This window comes from Leguminivora glycinivorella, chromosome 18 (genome assembly GCF_023078275.1).
Source record: "Leguminivora glycinivorella isolate SPB_JAAS2020 chromosome 18, LegGlyc_1.1, whole genome shotgun sequence".
Taxonomy (NCBI): domain Eukaryota; kingdom Metazoa; phylum Arthropoda; class Insecta; order Lepidoptera; family Tortricidae; genus Leguminivora; species Leguminivora glycinivorella.
In genome coordinates, this window is record NC_062988.1 from 3,085,827 (window position 1) to 3,108,980 (window position 23,154).

At 36.7% G+C, this 23,154-nt stretch overlaps 1 protein-coding gene across 3 annotated transcripts in view; it reads right to left on the reverse strand.

Moving 5' to 3' along the window:
- The window catches only part of LOC125235862 (ankyrin repeat and SAM domain-containing protein 1A-like), a 131,400-nt gene that overhangs the window by 79,046 nt on the left and 29,200 nt on the right, over positions 1 to 23,154 (reverse strand). The window contains exon 1 of one of the 3 annotated variants that reach the window (XM_048142482.1): positions 7,857 to 7,980. The exons of the other annotated variants lie outside the window; for them this stretch is intronic. The gene's annotated coding sequence lies outside the window, so the exon portion shown is untranslated. Of the gene's footprint in view, positions 1 to 7,856; positions 7,981 to 23,154 lie in introns of those variants that run through there. 3 annotated transcript variants of the gene reach the window in all.

Here is a 23,154-nt window from a genome sequence, read left to right on the forward strand (position 1 = left end):
ACATTGCACTTTCCAAATATTAAGCATGTTTCCTCCAAAAGTCACGTCACGACCAAAATTGAACGCCAACATTATCTATAAGGACATCGACATCGTTTTAGTAATAAACAAGGTTGCTCTTTAAAACTCACACAAAAGAAAACGACAAATATGTCCATACCAAACCTGCATCCTTCCATTGTTAAATGACACAATTCACAAATGGCTGAAGCCAAAGTGTGTTGAAACAAATTCAAAGAAGGAAGTCCAACGAATTCCATTCAATTGCGATTAATTGTGGTAATCAAGCAATTGTGAAGAGGATTACATTGCTGAAATTAACAATGATAATACACGACAGAAGAGCACAGACACTAGTGAACCAAAACCCCTTTAGAATGAAGACTAAAATCCTGAAGCAGATAAATATATGTAACAAGAAACGGAGGATAAAGTAAATAGTATGTTTGAACGAGAAGATCCGAATAGCGACCATTTACGGTTTAATGGTGCTTGTGAAGTAATTGTAAGTGGGATGGTAAAAAATGATCCCAAGCTTTATATTCAATGTGCCCGGTCCTGTGAGAAATGCAGCGATCAAGGAATCGAAGAAAAAGATGTTTTACATTTGTATTATACTGCTGGATGATACAGTAAAATTTCATGTTTTTTGAAGACTTTTAAAAAGGAGGAAAGGTAATGCTTTTTTTAGCCTAAGCAAACAAGATTTTACTTGTAGAATGGTTTGCTTCAACATATTTGTTAACTTACTTTTTTTATTATCTTACGCTATGCTTCTGTTTACCACATAGTCCCAAAATCTCATAAATTCAAATAAACCAACCATCGAATCCGTCACGCATGAAAAACCCGAATTCTCCGTACATCCTAATTTACGTACATCTATAGAAAACTGACTCATGTCCACAACAATGTTCGAACCATGACAATTAGACACAATAACCGAATCCGATTCCATTTAATCTGTACCATACGATTCTCCCATGACAAAACCAGATTAAATGAAGGTCGCGACCTGTTTATGATGTCACATGATTGAAGCTACAGGGTCTATTAAAGGCGAAGTCACCAGATTTAAATGAAATACTGGACACTGGACAGTATTAAATATATCTATAACAATCCGTTTAAGATAAAGACAAAGAAGCAATAAAGGTACTAGTAGAATGGGAGCTATATCGACCATAGTCATGAGACCTCCATAACCTGCAGCTTAGAAATATTGATTGTGGTATAAATACCGTAAAAATAGTTCAAGTAAAATTGGTTATGATAATGATGAGTGCACTAAATGTGTTGTTTACATGGAATCGTGACGAGTGGGATGAATGGGGACAAATGATATGATTCGCTAAAATACAATGTCATTTCATTTCAAGGTCTCGCTTAAAATAGGTCAGTGACGTGAAGGAGGTTGCCTGTTTAGTCATCATTGTTTTGGATCTCCACACAGCATGTTTCATGACTGCTCGCAGATTTAATAGGAGATGTATATGTATGTATGTTTAAATAATGCTTCATCTATGACATAAGCCTAATACGATACAAAAAATATAAGAATCCTGGGCCATTCTAGAATCCTGTCTTAATAACACCAGTGTTTTATTTGTCACAGAAGTAATTTCGAATTTTACTGTGAAAAGGTTCTACAGGAGAATCGTATGGATTGCTTAATCTCCAATTCAACAAATCGGATGCTAGTAAAATCGTTAATTCTATTTGAAATAATCGATCTATTGTCTTGTACTTCGACATAAAGAAGGTGACTTAGACATGGCTTTTCATAATAGCCTGCTACCGCTACTTGTACTTATCATCTTATAAGTAAGGAACGAATATTGAACAGGCTCCATACTCAATCTTATTGTGCTTCAATAAGCTGTCATTACTATCGGGTCCAACTCGACCCGCAGTAGTCAACTTGCTTTTATTGGCGCAACCATCGCCTGCATTGTTAAATTTTACCGTGAACAGGTTACAGTCCCGTGGCTTTGTGTGACAAGCCCGTCAGAGCGTGCATCCCGTCTAATATACCTGCGTATACGCATCCGGTGGCAAATTATGCACTCTTTGTGTTCCAGTTTTGTCTAACTCGAAAATTATTAAAGCAGGTCACAATACGCACCTCACATAAAAAGTCTCTTCTACTTGCGAAACTTAAACCGCCTGTAATATTGTCACCTAGTTATACTCTCACTCAACATTCTGTATAATTTTTCAAATAAAAATGGTGCAATAAAGAATATTAATTACTTAAGGATGAATGCAGCCAATATTCATGAGTGTTTTGATATATAATTGAACTGTATGAACAATTTGGGAAGATATTTAGCCACTTCTCTCAAGTTTTATAAACATCTAACTCCCCAAAACTTCGACTCTAACAATGTTTGACCAATATGACTGACTAGGTGAAAACGACTTAAATAGTGATAACGATACAAAATCTAAGAAACATTTTATAAAAGAAGAGAATACATAAAGATATTGTGGTATAGGTATTTGATTAAATTGCCTAATCAAACAGACCAAAAGCTCTGGCAGCTAGCTCATTGACCTCAAACACCCTCCAATTAATCATACCATGACATAACCCATTACATATAATTCAATAATTGCTACTCTGTTTTCAACACGCTAATAATCACTTATCTTTTTTGCTCTCACATGAACTGACCGTCATTTAGATCCTGCCATTCAATAAGTCGCGCAGAATTCTCAACTCTATCTTAAATAGTATGACTTTAAGAATCAGTTCACGTGTCATTTTGAAAGACACAATGTATAGATGAGTGAATGACTCATATCGCCCACACGTGGTCTTATCTGTTATGTCAACTTGTCATTAGCTGTGAATTAGTAGACAAAGATCCAAATCATTGCTGTTATCATTATGTACAAATTCCGTAGTGACATTTGCGTTGTGTAAAACAATTGTGAACGGATATTATGAATGAGGACGACGATAGAGGTGAAGAAACGTCACGAAAATAATGTCAATAATAAAGGAACATAACCTTAGGGATAAAGAAGAAAAGTTTGATTGTAGAATTTGTTTGAAAGTCAAAGTCAATTTGTTTGAAAGTCAGAGCTCAGAGTGTGAAGTTTTCAAGATAGTCTTTTGCGTAAAAGTTCCTCAGTCGTTACCTTTAATTACAACAAGAAAAAATTGTATGCGGTAAAAAAACATACACACGTACGTAGTTCATTTTCCTACGGGCAAGAGAAACGGTATGATGATTCGTTTAGAACCGGGAGAAGTGGCATACAAAGAGGCCTATGTTCAACAGTGAGCGATAAAGGGCTGATAGGATGGTAATGATGAAGTATTTCCCGTGGTTCGATACTTCTTTAAATCCATCGAAACTTTACGTATAATTACACCAAATTTCGTAGAAATTTGACGTCAATGGCAATATGCATACTTTGCCACCATATTTAAATAAAAAGTTTGCTAATAACAAAAGCTAATAGCTTTTTGGTTCGACCAGTAACGATATTTTTGCTGATCCCAAGTTCCCAAGGCCTTAGCAACTAAAGCAGATAATTCCAAGCCCCAAGCCCAGGAAGCGGCGATTATAGCATTCCGCGACCAATGCCCGGTGGCGAGTGACAGGTGCTACTACGCAGAATTTACTATGCTGTAATTGACTATAACGACTATTGCAGCCAGTTGCTGGGCTGAAGAAATAAATACTTTCTCTAGAAAAGAGAAGTTTTTGAGATCAACATGCTTCTGTGTAAGAATTACAAAAAATAGGACAAGTAGTGGAATGGAAGCCACTTAGATAAGTAGTCTATTTCAACGCAATTCATGTATAAACCCAAATGAAAGAGGTTTACAGATTCGTCAACATGTGACTTAGATTCTTTTTCGATTTTGCCAATTATCTTCATTTTGTCAGACATGAAGTCTAACGGATGTTTATAAAATTAAGCGCGTAACTATATCATCAACCTATCTTCTCTCAAACTCCCAAATGTCTAATGACATGACTACATCATCCGTGTTCCAAACTCAAAAGCTCCAAAGCCAATATCTGTCTCATTTTCATTTTGTCCCACTACCATATTTACCGTAACCGCGTGAGAACACGAATGCCTTCCCATATTCGTCACTTTAAAATTTATATCGCGGTAATTGAAAGGCAATCAGAAAACCGGTTTCAATCTTAATCATATCTCCGAAACTTTTTATCGCTACCTCTTTTTCAAGTATCAATTTAACGTCAAATTCATGCGACGTTAATTCAGAATTAACTCGACAACTTGAATGGAGCGACGTTATTAAGTCGTGATGGAAATATGAACTTTCAATTGCACGATTGAGAATCGTGTTTGGGGTATTAGAGGCGCGGTCATACTTGTATTATGGGATAATTATGTATGAATAAGGCATGATGTTTAATTTGGTACTGAGATAAGACATAACATCCGATCAAACTCATAATAGTTTAAACAGCTGGATTGCTATTGGAGTTTACATCCTATAGGTAGATTCATTGAAAGAAAACGTTGTAGAAGTGGCAGTAGAATTTTAGGATTGTTCAACAACAAACTATAATGCCATAAAACTGATATAGTCTTTTCAACGCAACACAGGCGTTCACAGAAGATACATAACTCAGAAATTCTCAAAAAATCATCTTAAAAGGAATACCAACACATATTTTAATATCTAAAGATTGGGACAAAAAACACATATCAATGTTCAGTCAACCAACAAGACGACATCTAAGATTATCAGTCCACATTCCCATACTTTCGGTGCACCTTTTACCGGAACGCCAGAATTAATCGCCACCATCCGGCTCTCGAGTGCCGGAAACACCGTGGTATAAAAACCACAACAAGGGCACCATTCATCACGGGAAGAGGTTTTTACACCTGCGGTGCCGTTAACACTTGCCGGTGGAAACTACCGTTTTTGGAGGTTTTTTTATAATATAGGCAGAAAACCTGATTCCTCAACTCACAAGACGCCTGATGGAAAGCAGTCATCATCGCCCGTGGACATAAGCATCATCAGGGGAGTCACTTATGTGTTGCCGACCTTTGAGAACCCTAAATACCTGCTTCTTGAAGAACCCCGTGCCGTCAAGGGGAACACCTCAGGAGACCCATTTCACTACTTGCACGTTCTGGGCAAAAATGAGCGAGAGGCTCGTTTGTTTTAACAAGATTTCTTTGGAGAAGTAAAAGAACCAGGGTGCGTAGCCGAATGGCACAAACGCTCACGAAATGCTCACGAAACGCAACGCTAGTAGATATCTATCCCTATCGCTCTTGCGTATTGGCGCGACAGTAGCCGGACTACGCCGCGAGATAGATCACACGTCTTCTTCTAACTGTTTAATGACATAAGTTTGGCGTCGCGGCAATCATGAAATGCCACTTCGTTTTCGTTTGGCGTCGGAGCAATGCCATTCGGCTACGGGGCCAGTGCTCGAGAATGACCCAGTGAATGCTACTTTGAATCTTAAGTCATTGTCAATAAATGTGATAGAAGGGTTAGTAATGTATTGGATTGGATATTAGGGTGTCGAGCACTGGTAATTTTACCTTGCTGCTTTGAATATTTTTTTCATTAATCATTCTCTTGCTCAAGGTGTATATTTAAATATGTTTTCAATATATTCCTCACAAATATTTTTAACAAGAAATAATTTATTAGTTTTATTACAAACATTGAACCTGACAGGTAGGCGATTAGCATAAGATGGTTTGGCAAACAATCAAATAAATTCATGCGTTTTTAAATCTCATGTACTTTCGTTCATCTTAATAATTTTAGCGTTTATTTCAAGTATTTTATATTACTCTCGTTCGTAGATAACGATCTTTAAATCTTTGATGTCTGACTTATGTCACGTACAAGTTATACCTACTTGTACTCCATTATTTTATTTGATAGATTAGCCACGTGTTCTGTCGAACAGCTAAATAACAAACATTATAGTCACATACTGTTTGATCTCAATTACGACATTCTCAATACGAGTCATAAGACTCATAAGTGATCCATCTATGTCATCAAATAAAAACTCTCGATTAATCAACAGCGAAAATTGACCAAGGATCGTCAGTATTACCAAACCTCGGACACTGGCGATCAAATATATGAAAGAGGCGCATTCCTAGCACACAGTCTGAGCTCGTGTAGGTGAACGCGTACTATGCTTGTAGGAGTGAAATATGACAGGTTGACTGTTCGCGTTTTTGACAGGCGGTAACTGTTAACCGAGAGGGGGTGGGCGGCACTTTTAGCGAGGAGCGGGAGTGGCCATACTGTACGATAGTACCCTTTATTATACTGTGGTATTACCAAAGATTGAAGATTGTAGGAGCACATTTTTAAAATAACTTTTGTAGTTGTTGTACATTTATTGCCATCTTTCTTCACAGGATTAAAAGTTGTAGGGCCTCAGATGACAATTTACCTCTTTATTTCACTAATAAGTGTTTTTGTTAAATATTAAGCAATGTCGTTATCTAACCAAGTAACAAACAAACATGTGGTGCTAGTGCTATATAAACCAGAATGTTTTTATTTTTATTTTTCCGAGGGAATTTTTTTCTTATACTTTATTCATCTTATACGGTGTTACCAATATTTGGTACGGGTACGAATAAACCATCCAATCTGTTACTCAAATCATTGTTATTTTCAATAATATTATTCAGTCTACGATAGAGAAACGACGTTTTTGACCTTAGGAGATAGCGTACGCCTATCACGGGTTATGTCAATGTTTGAACGGCCGGTCGACAGCTTGAGAAAACATACAAAACCAATAATAGTGAATCATCGAATTCTGACTTTGAACTTGTTATTCAATACCTACATAAAGTAGGCTTTCCTAATACATACATTAGGTACAAGATTATATTTCAATCAATGAACTTAAATTGATAAGCCAGTATTTTGAACCCTCGACGCAAAAACGACGGGATGTTATAAATTTGACTTGTCTGTCTGTCTGTTTGTCTGTCTGTCTGATTGTGTGTGTGTGTGTGTGTGTGTGTGTCTGTCAGTGACATCGTAGCTTCCACCGATGAACCGATTTAGATTTTTTTTTTTTGAAAGCTCGGAAAGTTCGTTCCACAATGACGGGGTTTTTTTTTTTCAAAATTTTAATACTGTGATTAGGTTATTGTTTTATTATGAAACAATTTAAATGTAATAGGTAATGCAAAATAAGAGTAAATACCTACATATTAAAACAAGTAACGTAAAAAATATGTGGATTAATATCGTACCTAAGTGTGATAAAAAGATTACATGATAGTTATTGATATGCCATGATTAAATGATTACATTGTATCATTCAGGGTACCTAATGAACAGAAATTGATTATTGACATCTTTTTGGTTCTATATAAAATAAATGTGTTATCATTTTACATATAATACTCATACCTACAGTTTATAAATAAGTACCTACAGCATGTATGCTTAGTAGGATGCATGCATACCATGCTTAGGATAAATGTACTCTAAAAAAATGGTACTCTCAAATCGTTGAATTCAGGAAGACTTTTCTAAAAGCCTTCATTGGAGAATTGACCAGTTACATAAAATCACCGTGCTCTACAGTTCCAAATGTAAACAAACCAGCGATACAGCCTTATGCAACGTTTGAACCGTGTCAAGTATTAGATATTCATGTTAATCGTAGCCAAAGGGCACTAATTTCGCCACTGATTCACTACCACTGACTCATTTCATTGTTTATTTCGATAAAAACAAAAGATGACTACAATCACTAAAATTAGAGAATTCATTAAATGTGATAATGATATAAAAATACTCAAACCTTATCTAAGTCAATTAAAATAACATAAAATAAACAAACCTATCATTAATTATAAAATTGAGCAAACTCCAAATGAATCCGAATTGACCACTGTCTTTACACTGATAACTAAATCACATAGAATTATTGATCGGGATCTACACGGCGGCATGGATCGATGCGCGAGAGCAACTGACAGTCGGCGATCCATAGCCGTGCGCCTGCGCATATAACCCGACCAAATTCAGAAGGTATCCACATAGTACTAGAGCAATTTTACCATGTCTTTTTTTACCTTATGAGCATGGAAATAAAGTGTATGTATTGTTTAGATAGTGTATACGATGGTATAGAATCATTTTGAAGATAGAGCACTTCTTTTTGTTTCGGTTAGTGTTTATACACCATGAAGTGTATTTTTAGTAAAATGTAGGGGCAGGTAACAGTCTACAGGCCAAGGGTTTGTTGGTTTAAGGGCGTTTTATTGTTCAGGGACATAAATGACATGTAATAAATTACCCTCAATGGCTAATAACGGTTTCCCTTCAACATTAGAATTAAGTAAATGTGTCTCTAGCGATTATATGGTAGTTCTAAATAAATTATTCATAATGATTTCTTATGATTTGGTAAATCTAAAACTGGAACTGATAACTTGTTTGCGTTGGATGTAATAAATAACTACTAGCTAAGTTATTAATACATATAGGATTGCAGAACAGGTTTTGAAATGTTTTTCATGTGCACTGCAACCTTTTTAAATGTGTTAGATAGGCCTTGATAAAATACGAATGTTATTGTAAAAATAATAAAAATGTTGTAATTTTTTTTTGTATGAATAGGTAACCGTTTGACCACGATCACACCAGGCGGTCTAGCACAACTTGCCCTCTCGTCTCGCCCGCGACTCCCGCGAGTCCATACTTAAAGTCGCGGTTGATATATGGACTCGCGCGCGACAAAGCAAGTTATGCTATGGTAAGTGATGATGCGGTCTACGGTGGAGCACGCTTACGTATGAGATATACCTATATATTTATTTAATGTTCGTATATTACTTTTTATTAGATACATGTACCTAATACAACTCTGGAACAAATCAAGTTACATATTTTATTAAACATTTTTTGATTTTTTTGTCGTTTCTTCTTTCGTGTATGATATCGATTTCAGTTTACATAATTATATATACCTAGTTATTTAATTTTATAGGTAGCTCATCCTTTTTATTTTCAAAATTAGACCTTCTTTTGGACATTGTTTCATAAACAAATATCCAAATAATATACATAAGTACTTACTTTTCAACAGTAGGTACTAACCTATCATTACCGCTTCTACAGTCACCGGCATAAAGTGATGATTGCTGTACCTTGTCACATTAACGTCTTGTTTGAATGTCATACGAAATTGTCAAACGATTAAAAGCGACAAGGTACAGAAATCATCACTTCTTTATGACGGTGACTGTAGTGATGTGCAAATTGCGGAAACAATTTACAAAAAAATCTTAAATTTCTTGAAAAATTCACGAAACTTTCACGAAAAATAAAGGGAATTTAAATTTACGAAATGGAAATTTTCCATCCATACAATTGTCCATACAAAGTATGGGAAGTTTCCAAAGTTTTCCTATTTAAAAATTTCAGAATTTTGGAAACTTTCCGTCTTCACATCAGTAGGTAGTTGTACATGTCTGAAATCGACATGCCGGTGTTTTCATCTGTCAATAAGCGGGCATAAAAACTTTTGGGGCCATTCTAAATCGGTGGCTCTAAATCAGGATCGATTGGATCAATAACACGGAACCACGGAACGCTGGGCGGGTGTCAAGTCAACGTTCTCTAGTCCAGTCAACGAGGACAAGGGAAAAAATGTTCCGTCTATTGTCCTTTGAGTCATCGGCAACCCGAGCCCTCCTTGAAACTTGTACGTACACTCCTTTATGCTGTGTACTTAACACGGAGGGAGTGTAGGTACAAGTTTCTAATGGATTGGCAACGCGCATGTGACACTTCTTGAATTGCAGGCGTCCATAGGTTATGGTGACCGCTTTCCATCAGGCGGACCGTATGCTTGTTTGCCACCGACGTAGTATTAAAAAAAAGTTTTGATGACTTACCGTACAAAATAAGAATCAACTTTAGGTATCTGATTATTTTTATATTAAAGAGCAATTAATACATACAGTGTGTTACCATTACCACCATGAAGGCTTTTATTTATATATCAGCAAATCATAGTTATTTAAATTAGGTGGATTTTTTTTTTTTTCAAAATCCAAACATTCAATTTACTGCGTGTACTTCGTAAGGCCGTTTTCACATTATCCGATCCGATATCGGATGTCGGAAGGATTTTAATGGAAAAAATCCAAGATGGCGCATGTAATGTATGGGATATCAGTCCGACATCCGATATCGGATCGGATAATGTGAAAGCGCACTAATTGTTATTATAGAGTAAAATCCCAGAGCCGCCAGACGTTCCTAATTTTCTCAAGGCTGAAACTTTGGGATAATGTAGAGTTTTTAATGTTAGTATCGACGTTTAATGTCTACATGTTTGGTAAAATTTAATCCCCCCCCTCTACTCCATAAGCTACAGTAGCAACACTAACAACACAAGAGTATAAAATTAAGTATTGACCCCGGGCCACATGCGCGTATAATAAACAAAATAAACCTAAACAAAAGACCATCCCACCGTATTGTCGTCACACCCAGGCCTCTAGCCAAAGAGCCAATCGTTGATGCCCCGTAGCGAACGGTACAGCTGGCGCAACAATATGGTAAAGCGATAGAGAGTGATTACTATAGTCTACAACTCTACACAGATGTCATATATACCATAGATCAAGCAAACGTATCTACTTAGCGTGAAATGAACGTTGTCCGTCTTTAATCGCAGCTTGCAGCTTTCGGGCGTTAATTCTATAAAACAAACAAAAAGCAGCAATGTACGTCGAACAGTCGCAGACAGTCTCAAATTTACACATCGCTGAAATATTATTATGCCGGTATTCATTTTTAGGACAAAGACGCACAACCGTATTTGTACTGTTACGGGTCAGCAAGGGTAATGGAAAGACTAAGTTAGCTTACTAATACTGTTTATTATAACTAACTTAAAATAAGAACTAAACTAAATGTTGGACGCCACGAGAGTTTTCGTCAGTTGGCCGACGTGGTACTCGTCCAAACCCCTGCCATTTTTCAATAAGCATGTCATGATTTTCTATCAAAATCGCATTTACAAACTTTCAAATGACACGCGAATATCGAACAGATTAGAACCCAGTGTTGCTAGCCCGCGATTTTTAAAATTTGTCACCTTTTTTAGTGGCAACATTTGCCTACACGATACTATATGGAGCGTCAACGTTTGTAATATTGGCTATAGGCGCGACATACGGTAGGACGATGACGCGCCGGCGCCGTGGCTCCGTAGACGCCGGCGCGACGAGTCATGCCAGGTCATGCGCGCGCGCATAAAGGGAGCCCTAGAGCAAGGTAAGTCACTAACAGGCCAATTAAATTTAAAACTTACAGTCTAGCTAAAAATAGTAGAAAATAATAACCATGATAATAATTCCAATTTTGAAAACAACCCTCGTTATAAGAACACTCCCAACCCTAATTCAGATTTCAAATAAAAACAAACTAAGGGCCGGTTGCATCAACCACATTTGACAGACACATCATCGTCACGCAGCAGACGTCTATGGAACTTCCCATACAATAAAATTTAACGAAAGCTTTAACGGTGACGGCCGGTTTGGTGCAACCGACCCTTAATCTAAATCGGTTCATCCATTCGAAAGCTACGATGCCACAGACAGACACACACACAGGCAGTCAGACAGACAGACACGGTTGTTAGTGTTCTTATTAACCATGTTTCATGAAAATCGGTCCACTGTGTCGGGAGGTTTTTCAAAAATTTTATTCGGTTTGCCTCTTTATTTAAAAATGAATTACTTATTTACTTATTACTGAACGAATTACTCGGTTGCTATATATCATCAACAAATGTCTAATTTAAATCTACAACATCAGTTGCATCATATGTTCATGACAATCATGACACATCAAACAAGCATAAGTTTTTTTTTCACTCGCCCAGTCTCCATTCAGACGGACAGACATAATCCTTTTATTATACTTAACTGCTTTCAACCAAACGTCAAAATAATGTAAAATATAGTTTCTAGTCAGGTTCAAATATTAATTTCCGTTATCCAATAGATTTATTTAATTCAAGTTCCAGTTAGAGCATCTTATTATCTTGATTTTTATAAGACTGATTTTTGAAACTAACTCACTAAATTAATCCAACAATTTTTCTCTAATGCACGTTTAGAAAAACGCACGTATAGAGCTGAATCAGTCGATCTTATTTGTAAAATTTGGACAATTTTGAATATTAAAACGGGTAAATTTATAATTCGTATATCCTGTACCACAATCATTTCAGACTAGATTTTCGTTTTAAGTTTTTGAAAAAGAGTAAACTAGCCTAAGGCGAATTAATTTTTTTCAGAAATTACCTAAAATTAAATGACAATTTCTTTAAAAATCTACATCACAGCGAAGTAAGTTTTATACTAAATTAATCTGCAACGTTTACTTAAATTGCTGTTATGCCTTAGTGATTATAAATTGCTATTATTGATTTTTGCCAATTTTTTGAAAACGAGCCTTCACCGGTACAATTATTACCACTTTTGGACATTTTCTCATATTTTGTTAGACCAAGTAGAAAAAGTCCTATAATGTGATATATATTTATAAACTACTCGCAAAGCCCTTTAATTCGATACCACACACGGTATGATCGAGCGCTCGGTTGCGATTTCACTATTTTTAACACGAAAGCCCTCTTAAGCGATACGCTTTCGTCCCAGACATAGAAACATATTCAACCCTTCATTTACAACTTAGGATACCAGTGGATAAGGTATGTTTTTCGATGTTTGTTTGTATTTGTCTGCATATGATTAGGAGTTAGTGACGCGACATGGAGGCGACAGACGATTTCACGAGTGGTGTAGGTCGCGAGTTTGTGTTCGTTTTGTATTAGGGGTACTAGGCTTGTACTAATAGTACAAAAGACACGATTCCCTGCACTGTACTAGACCGAACTACTCCCAAATGATTCTGCTCTCTAGTACAAATGTACTTCGCTCCCATTCTGTTGCGCAAAAGAATGAAAGAATGGGAGCGAAAGGAGCGAAGAGCCGAGGAGTTACAATGACAGCAAAGCGATCCGTCTGATCCGACCGCCACCACCGAACTAGAACTAGGACTCGGAATCGGACCGAGAGCGCGCGAAAACGGCCGATCATGAGAGCGATTTTTGAATCTCGCATACGGGATTTTGTCTCTAAAATACCGGTTGAAAACGGTGACTTGCTTATTATTTTCAGTGACAATTTTCTGAATCCGAACGCGTGAGACTCAAAAATCGGCCGTACGAGCGATATGCACAGTTTCTCTCTCGCTCTCTCGGTGTACTACTGTACTAAATATCCTAAAAGAACGAACTAGTACACCGGAGATCGTACTACTAGTAGGTAGTTGGGAGCGATCTTTTCAGTGAACGAGCATGCACAACTCTAAGGGGTACCTAGCCAGTGTCACAATCGTTTACACTTTGAAAACGTTTCGTAGCTAACCCTATTTCTCTTTTGTACAGTATGGCCATTCTCTGCCTCCCGCTAAAGATACGCTCTCTGTTACGTCACGGTCACGGGCTGTCAAATAATGCTATTTCAACGAGCGGGATTGTGGTCTTATCTTATCTCACACTCACACAAGCATGGCGTTCACCTATACTTGCTTAGACTGTGTGCGTAGGAACGCGTTTGTTAACCGACTTCAAAAAAGGAGGAGGTTCTCAATTCGACTGAATGTTTTTTTTTTCATATGTTTGTTCGCCGTTGTGTCTTTACGTCTTTGTCTGCCACGCGCGACAGAGGCATACTGCGTTTCGATTGCCACTTTCGCTTCACTACTAGGCATGCTGTTTATGCATAGCTGGGCATTAACTCGTTAATCCGTTAATCGTTAATTAACGAAGTTAACATTTCGATTAACGGATTAACTTTTAAGTTAACTTGAAAAAATGTTAACGGACTCGTTAACTTCCGTTAAATTTCTCCGAGTCCGTTAATCGTTAATCTAGTAGGGCACAGGCGCCATCTGCGCTGCGAAAAACACGTTCTGAACGCTACTATAAAAGCCCGAAGTACGGCAAATCCTATGATTTGCCGGTAAATCCTAGGTTTTACCGATGTCGATTGCTAAAAGTCCGAAATATTACCTAAAAAAGTATTCTTCACGTGGATTTGCTTATACTAACTTTGATTCGGTGAATCCTAAGCTTTACCATGGCGACTGTTGTAGTGATAGGGCAGCAAATTCGAGCCCTATTTACGACCACATTCGCTTCCCTAGCCTCTACCGCCCAAAGTGCCACAACAGTCCCGTCACCGCCAGCATCTCTCCTGACACAGCTCTTGGCAGTAGCTCAGGCGATCACTGCCTTCCACGTGCAGCCTAGAGTTCAATAGGCTAGCTGTACTTCGGCCTTTTACAGAAATATAATACATTATAGTGGATACTGATGCAACTAAATATTTTTCCCCTCACTAGCTCGGAAACACGTGTTTTGTCCTTTAATACCAGCGGGTAAAAACGCATTTTATCCACTAGTGGGTAAAGTAATTTGACCTTGAATAAAGTCAAATTAAGTGCTTTAAAATTTATAAAAGTAGGTGAATCTAGTAATGAAGATGATTTACCACCTGTGCAACTACTGGAAGCAGTGATAAACGCATTTTTTGCGTTGTAGTTTCCTCGCTACAGTGAGGGGAAAAGTTTTGTGTTACACACGGGTGCAAATGTATTTTACTTCTCGTGTGTTTTAAAAAACTCGCAAGTTCAGGATTCTATTCTGGAACCACTCGCTTCGCTCGTGGTTCAACTATAGAATCCTTTCACTTGCTCGTTTTTCAATTCCACACTCGGCGTTAAAATACAACTTTGCCCCCTTGTATAACAAATAACTATAAAGAAAAGTTCTTTTTTTTTCACGTGTTAACGGATTAACGATTAACTTTAACTTACGTTAAATTTGTCGAAATGTATCGCTTTAACGATTAACGAAGTTAACTTTTTTAGTAACGGATTAGCGATTAACGAAGTTAACTATTTGATTAACGGTGCCCAGCTATGTGTTTATGTTTGATCTAACGTTAATATTGAACGTATTGTACATTGTTAGAAGAACTTATTCTTATCCCATTACCTATCTTTTATTTTGAAATGCCTATGTAACCTGTCGTAATGCGTAGATATGCATAAATAGGATACGGTGCAGCCACTAACTTAAGTTCCCAAATAATTAGTTAAAAATGTTTCCAAGAAACTTATCTTAATTGTCTATGACAAGTAATGAGTCTTGTAATATGATTGTCACTTTTGTTTACAGTAAACACAGTGGCTAAATGATGTCTTACTAGACCAGGCCCCGTAGCCGAATGGCATTTCTACGAAGCGAAACGAAAACGAAACGCCGCGAAAGGTAGTCTGGCTCTGTCGCACCAATACGCAAAAGCGATAGAGATAGATATCTACGAGCGTTTCGTTTCGTGAGCGTTTCTGCATTCGGCTACGTACGCGTGTAGGGTAAGGCCTGATTTAGACGGAGTGCGAACTCGCATGCGATTTTATGACTTACATTGCGGGCTATTGAGGTTGCATACAATTTTGCACACTATCAAATACCGTAATGTAATAAAACTCGTATGCGAGTTCTCTTACCGTCTAAATGGGCCCTAAGGGTCGGAGTTTCAGACGCTTCATTTTTTTCTATAACAGGTGACCGGTGTAGTGACGAATGAAATAGGTAACTGAATGCTAACAACCAATTAAAAAGGAAAACGAGGAAAGTAGAAAGTGACAAAATTTAAGACATAAAACGATACCAAAGCTTCATAACTTGAAGTAGTTAAATCACAAAACCTACTGAGGGCAGGTATATTGCCTTGTGGTAACTGCAACCATAGTAATCTTCTAAACCTGCAAAATGACCCTTTGTTAGACTTCACCGTCACGAATACCCAGTAGTAATTTTGTAGGACAATGAAGAGTTATTTTCATTACGGTTGCACCGCAAGCAATCAACTTGATTTGCAAGAGACCACAAACGTTTGGTTTACTGTTTTAGTCAATGTTTTAAATTATGGAGACGGATAAAATGCCAAAACCATGTATACACGACTTTCTTGCTTATACGTTAAGGTTGTGAATACATATTTGGCCCTTTGAACTAACTGTATAGTGTTTGTTTTAAACATCAAGACGGATAAGGAACCAAATATATTATATGTCGGCGGCAGATCGAAGAATCCGGCAGAACACGAGATTCCTAGGCATATCGTGAAACGCCGCCAAATCATGAATTGCCTAAAAGTTGGCCAGGCGTATCACGATATGCCTGATAAACAATACGGCAGATCGATTACAGCAACGCATTCGTCGATATTCCTAGCTCTATAGCGGGCACTTCGTAGAATAGTTTCTTTCTTGGCTTCTTGGCTATTGGTGGCGCTGCATGCTATGGCGGTGTTTGTTTACCAATTGAAAGATGTCGGCGCCTCAACAAAACGATTTTAGCACCGAAAATAGTATCATTATGGAAAATAGAAGTGCAAAAGAAGCTTTTGAGCATCAGCTCCATTCATTTTATGTGAGTCACAAGGATTCTGTGCACAATGTCAAAAAACAGTAAGTCTCGTTACATTTCATTTATAAAATACAAATTATTTAATTAAATATAGTACTTATTATGTTTATTGCATTTTTACTTCAATTTTTGGACACCCTACATAAGTATTGAATGATATGGCGGCGTATCATGATATGCCTACGAATCACATGATCTGCTTAACCCTTAAATCGACAACGTCCACTATACAAGACATCTCAAGTAAAAAATTCTACACCGAATATTAAAGCATATAAATACTTTTGATGCAGCGTAATTGAATCCTTAGTTATTTTTAAGTAAATAAAAAAATATTAAAAACCAGTGGAGACCTAATATTTGTGTCAAAGTCCTACAGAACACAGACCTTACTAGGAAGCATCCGACTGACTGATATCGTTGCTAGCTGTTTTTATTTTTTTGTATGACAGTATCATGCAGCGTTAAAATATATAATATGTTAATAATTATTTAATAAGTCACAGTCTAAATAACACGAAAAGGTGTTGTTTTTATGGGTATTAGACACTTGAAAAGTGCAGTGTGCAGTATTTTACCCGTTGTCAAGTTCACGATACTTTTGCTACGTCCAGTATGTTGGACGTTGCCAAGTAAACGAAGATTAAAAACAATTCTTTTTTTATGATTTTTTATTGTAAATAACAATAATATATGATTGTTAGATATTTCAAAACCTCAACAAGTTCGTTATTTGGTATACTACAGGTTATTGAGCCAAATGGATAAAAAAAAATATTTTTTACTGAGTACTTTCCCTATTAGTCCGTTACAAGGAAGAGCCGATTTCAATATAGAAATTTCTTATGAAATTTTTGATAAATGCACATGCTTATAATACAAACAATAGCTTCTACGTTACTGTTTCTTATGACATTCGGCTCGTTTAATTTTATGTTAAATATATGTGTCTATAACTGGAAAAATATGATCACCTTAAAATCTATGAAATTATCTCCCAAAAAAATTGGATGACACAAGTTTATTATATCAATATATTTTTTATTACAGGATGTTCTTATGGAAAAAACACAAGTGTTTTATAATTAGCAAAACAAAATAATTGGATAAAAAAAACCGTATGCGGATAAAATACCGTATACTCGGCATTGTCCAAAATACTGCACGTCTTCTCCTAACTCGTTATGACGCCATCATTACAGCAAACCTGGCAGTGTCCAACATACTTGACATAGGTTTTTTTCAAAACTATTATAAATATATTTTTTTTATGATTTTTCTACAATTAATTATCACATAATAACTTCAAAAAACAGATGCAACCCCATTTTTTCGAGATTTTTTTTCCTTGTCGATTTAAGGGTTAAATGCCACTTGAGGGCTTTACTTGGTGAAATCATGTAATGGCGGCGTTTTATGATATGTCTAGGAATTTCACGATCTGCTTAAACGGCACTGGGCAAATCGTTAAACGGTGAGTTTTGAACGATATGGCGAATGTTACTAAGCTAAATCATGATTTGGCGGCGTTTCACGATATGCCTAGGAATCTCGTGTTCTGCCGTATTCTTCGATCTGCCGCCGACATATACACGGTGCTCGTGAGCATTGCGAGAGATTTTAACCACGCACTCCTAAGGCCAAACGAAGAATTTTTTTTACTCGGATGATGAAATTTTGGCAAAAAAATTTTTTTGTATTTCTGTTTTACTATTTTATGTATTTTCACATAAAAAGTAAATATTGTTTGTCCGTCTTTCACGGTTTGTTTGTCCGTCTTTCACGGGAAAACGGAGCGATGAATTGACGTGATTTTTTAAGAGTGGAGAAAGTTGAAGGGATGGAAAGTGACATAGGCTACTTTTTGTCTCTTTCTAATGCGAGCGACGCCGCGGGCAAAAGCTAGTATGTTATAAATTCAATTTAATTGGCCCCATTTCGTATATTTGTTCTTAACATACAAGTATGCCAAATAAAAAACAATTGCATTGTGAAAGGTGAGGCATGATATCAGCAGATCAGTAAAATTCATAATTTAATCACACATCTAACCTACTTACCCACTTCGGGATTTAAACTGAATTGCGTTACAAATGAACATAACAATATATCCTTACTTGAACGCGCTTTAACGAAAAAAAAAAAGAAAAATGGCGGCGAAGTGGCGCCGGCCAAGTCTCTTTGTACTTTTTGCGATTGCAAGGCGAATTACTAGACTTTTTAGGGTTCGGTAGTCAACTAGGAACCCTTATAGTTTCGCCATGTCTGTCTGTCCGTCCGTCCGTCCGCGGATAATCTCAGTAACCGTTAGCACTAGAAAGCTGAAATTTCGTATCAATATGTATATCAATCACGCCAACAAAGTGCAAAAATAAAAAATGGAAAAAAATATTTTATTAGGGTACCCCCCCTACATGTAAAGTGGGGGCTGATATTTTTTTTCATCCCAACCCCAACGTGTGATATATTGTCGGATAGGTATTTAAAAATGAATAAGGGTTTACTAAGATCGTTTTTTGATAATATTTATATAATAATCGCTCCTATTAAAGGAAAAAAAAGTGCGCCCCCCCCCCTCCAACTTTTGAACCATATGTTTAAAAAATATGAAAAAAATCACAAAAGTAGAACTTTATAAAGACTTTCTAGGAAAATTGTTTTGAACTTGATAGGTTCAGTAGTTTTTGAGAAAAATACGGAAAACTACGGAACCCTACACTGAGCGTGGCCCGACACGCTCTTGACCGGTTTTTTTTATTTTTCGAAAGATAGTACTTTTAATGCTTGTTATAGTAATTTTAAATGGCGGTGCAATTAACTCAATGAGTAATGACATAATATAGAGTAATCGTTCCTAAGAAATCACATGAAAACGCTTTGATTGTCTTATTACTCTTATTAAATGTTTTTAGACGACGCATATGTATGTATGGTATGTGCACGTACGGTCTAATTTATCTTATTATAAAGTTGTCACAGTAGTTAAAATAATACCATTACTTACTTTAGTATTTCATTATTTATGAATAATAAGACACGAGCAAGGGCAGCATCCGTTTGGCTTATCCCTTGGATTTATCGTGTCAAAAGGTCCTCAACGTATTGGCTCTGGCTCAGCGCACACCTCCCAAAGGTTCGAAATACCATCCGTAATGAAATAAATAAGTAATGTAATTTAAAATAAATAATCAGAAGGCTGGCTCAGTGGGCCTCGACTGAGCGCGCCAGGAGGAGGCGGCATTGGACCGGGAACAGTGGAAATCCTTCCTAAGAGCCCTATGCCCCTGATGAGGGACTACAGGATATAATCATCATCATCAATCATTACACTTGGGTAAAAGGGTCAATCCGCGGCAAGAGTAACATAAACACTGATTCAAACTTTCACGATTTTTACACATATTTAAAATTGCAAACGGGACTTAATCGCGTATTTACTATGTTTTAAACACTATGTTTTAAACACTAACCTCCGACGTTTCAAGGATAAGGATATAAGGTTTCTCTACAGATCGTGGGTATTATAGTAGAAAAATACGTGAAGCCATTGAAATTAAGAAGTATAAAAATTTCAATCGAGACGAAGGTTTTAATATCTCATCCACATAATATGGAACCCGGTCATTAGTAAATGCAAGAAGAAACAAATATCGCGGGTTGAAAAACCGAATATCGTGAGTGTTGTGTGTCGACAAGGTGACATCCCTAGTGCACAAACTGTTCAAGTGGGTAGTCAGGACCAGGTGCGGGTAGTTCGAAAAACTCGTACAGCTAGAAGATGTTGATGTCAACTTCAGCCAGTCTGCTCCGAGACCACGGGGACAATGCCGTCCTTGAAACGTCGGAGGTTAGTGTTTAAAACATAGTGTTTAAAACATAGTAAATACGCGATTAAGTCCCGTTTGCAATTTTAAATAAGAGTAACATAAGTCTCATTTTATGTCACGTTCCATTTATTTACAATGCAAGTTCAAGTGATAATCTATGTTTTAATAAGTGTTATTTTCCCGATATATGCATAGATCCTTTTATTTGTAGCTGTAGTTCAAATAAACACTCAATGAAGTCGTGACTCACGTTACTTTTACGTGGATTCACCCAAATACTTATTGATCAAATAGTACAGCCCAGGACAGTTAAGACCTATACTTATAGGTACACTTTTATAACCTCTGGCATTTTTAAATTATAAACTGACTAGGATATTAGGCAACTCTGCACTAATGTTAGAGCAACATCTATTAAAATTAAACCACAGCTACCACCATTTAATAGCCAATCAATAAATACTAATGTTATAATCATTCGTCATTAGCACTTATTACAGATGAAGTAGCTACCGTGTTCTATGTTAACATAACATACCTATACACTATCATAAACAAATATACTATGCACATTTCAACTTTATTGCAATGATTTAAAGCCATAAAATGCTTTATGACCTTAATAAAATAACTGTATCAAACTTAAGAAATACCTAACACAACTGCATATTATCTTATTTGTACTTATTTCATAGTTGTCTTATGCGACTTGAATAATCGAATTTCTAAGGACTTTTTGGTCTATATTTTAAGCAATTAAATTATATTTAGGAACTTTAAACTGTTGAACGTGTAGAACTAGCTTTAGTTTGAACGTCAGTACAATCACGTACATGTAGTCAAATGATAATCGTAACTGACATATATACAACTAGCTTTTACCAGCGGCTTCGTTTGCGTTAGAAAGTAACAAAAAGTAGCCTATGTCCTCTCCACCCCTTCAACTATCTCCACTTAAAAAATCACATCAATTCGTCGCTCCATTTTGCATTGAAAGACGGACAAACAAACAGACACATAGGTACCTACACTTTCCCATTTATAGATAATATTAGTATGGATAATACATTGATTAAAAAAAGTTCAATTAAAGGTAGCTAAATTAGCTTCACAATACAATAAATGCTATGAAAAGTCATTCAAAACAAAACTATGCTGAAGAGGAAACATTGCTGTTGCGGGTCTTTCACAGGCACTTGATTTTGTCTCTTAGAACAAATTATTATAGAAAATATTTTAATTTGTGTTTTTAAGTAGTCACACTACTTAAAAACACTATACTATAAAAATGAAATAAATGTCGTATATAAAGAAAAAGTGACCAAAGCTTCCATTCCAAGTGTCCCGAGCTGGAATACAACCAGCGTCCGTTTTTCGGACGGATGCCTAAACCGGGGCACCACACGAGCCTTCGGAAATGTCATATCCTTGGAATTTCCGACACTTGCCTTAGTGATCCGATGGCCAAATGGTTGGTAAACGGAGGATGCTGGTTGGATTCCAGTTCGGGATCTTAAGTCAAGTTAATAAGTTTATCTGATACGAGTAGACCGTGGATGTTGTCCACATCTTATTTAAATAAGTCTAGGGTATTACCAAAATAACTCGTATAAGTACAGTAAGTGAAAGAGTAAATAGGTATCTCATAGGTAAGCGGTAAGCGTGCTCCACCGTAGACCGCATCATCACTTACCATCAGGTGTAATCGTGGCCAAACGTCTACCTATACATACGAAAAAAAAAGATAAATCTTCTCCTGTTTACCGACTTCTTCCTACTAACATTCTCAAGTAGAACTCACGTGCGTTGCCTACACTTATAAGCAGACATTCTCCGGAATTCCCGTACCTGCCTATAAGATTGCTTCACGGCGAGTAAATTAATATTTATCCACGCTAGCCGTCACGAAGGGCGCGTGAAAACAGTAATCAAGAAGGAAATAAAAACGCGGACAAGCGGGAACTGCGAGTCAGTAAGGGTTCCGTATAAAATAGATTGTTAAGGTTAGTCCAGTTAAAATTAAATTTTATATGGAATCATATGGCTGAAAAGACAAAGAGTGTATAAATATTTGTGCACTTGACTGTGCATAGGTATTTGGTTACTCAAGTGAAATAAAATCAGTAAAACGTAAATCAAGTGTCGATGGCTCGTCGATGAAGCATTCTATAAAAGTGGCGGGTATTAATGTAATGTAATTTTTTAATAGTCCTGATCCAAGTATCCAAAATATGGCATGATATTTTGCTTTTAATTCAATTCGTTTCTGAAGGTTTAAAAAAAAAACCATTTATTTAGCAAGTGCTACAGGGGCACATTTAGATGTCATTACAATAAATAATATGAATTTTCACTCTAGATATTAGCTGCCTCATGCATTGGCATTCTCTCATCATCTCATCTCAGAATTCTCAATTAACAATATCATGGCATTGGCCATGGGTACGCATGACGTTCCCAACAAACCTTTCTGTGGAATGTCAAGCCATGGTTCTCTTAGTCACACGGATCTCTAATGACCACGCGATGGCAACATTGCGAGACCGCTATAAAACACGTACCTACTTTCAAACGTACACGGCTCGGACGTGTAAAATGCTGCTGACAGCACGAGTATGATGGTCACTTACCCCGGCACTTAAATTAATTTTGAAAAAGGAAGAGTGATTATTTTCTTCGTAACTTATACCATTTCGTAAAATGATGCCCAAAAATTACTGATGTTCAGTGTTTTTATTTGCGGTCCTGAGAATTCCGAAATAAGTCCTCAATAGGCTAGT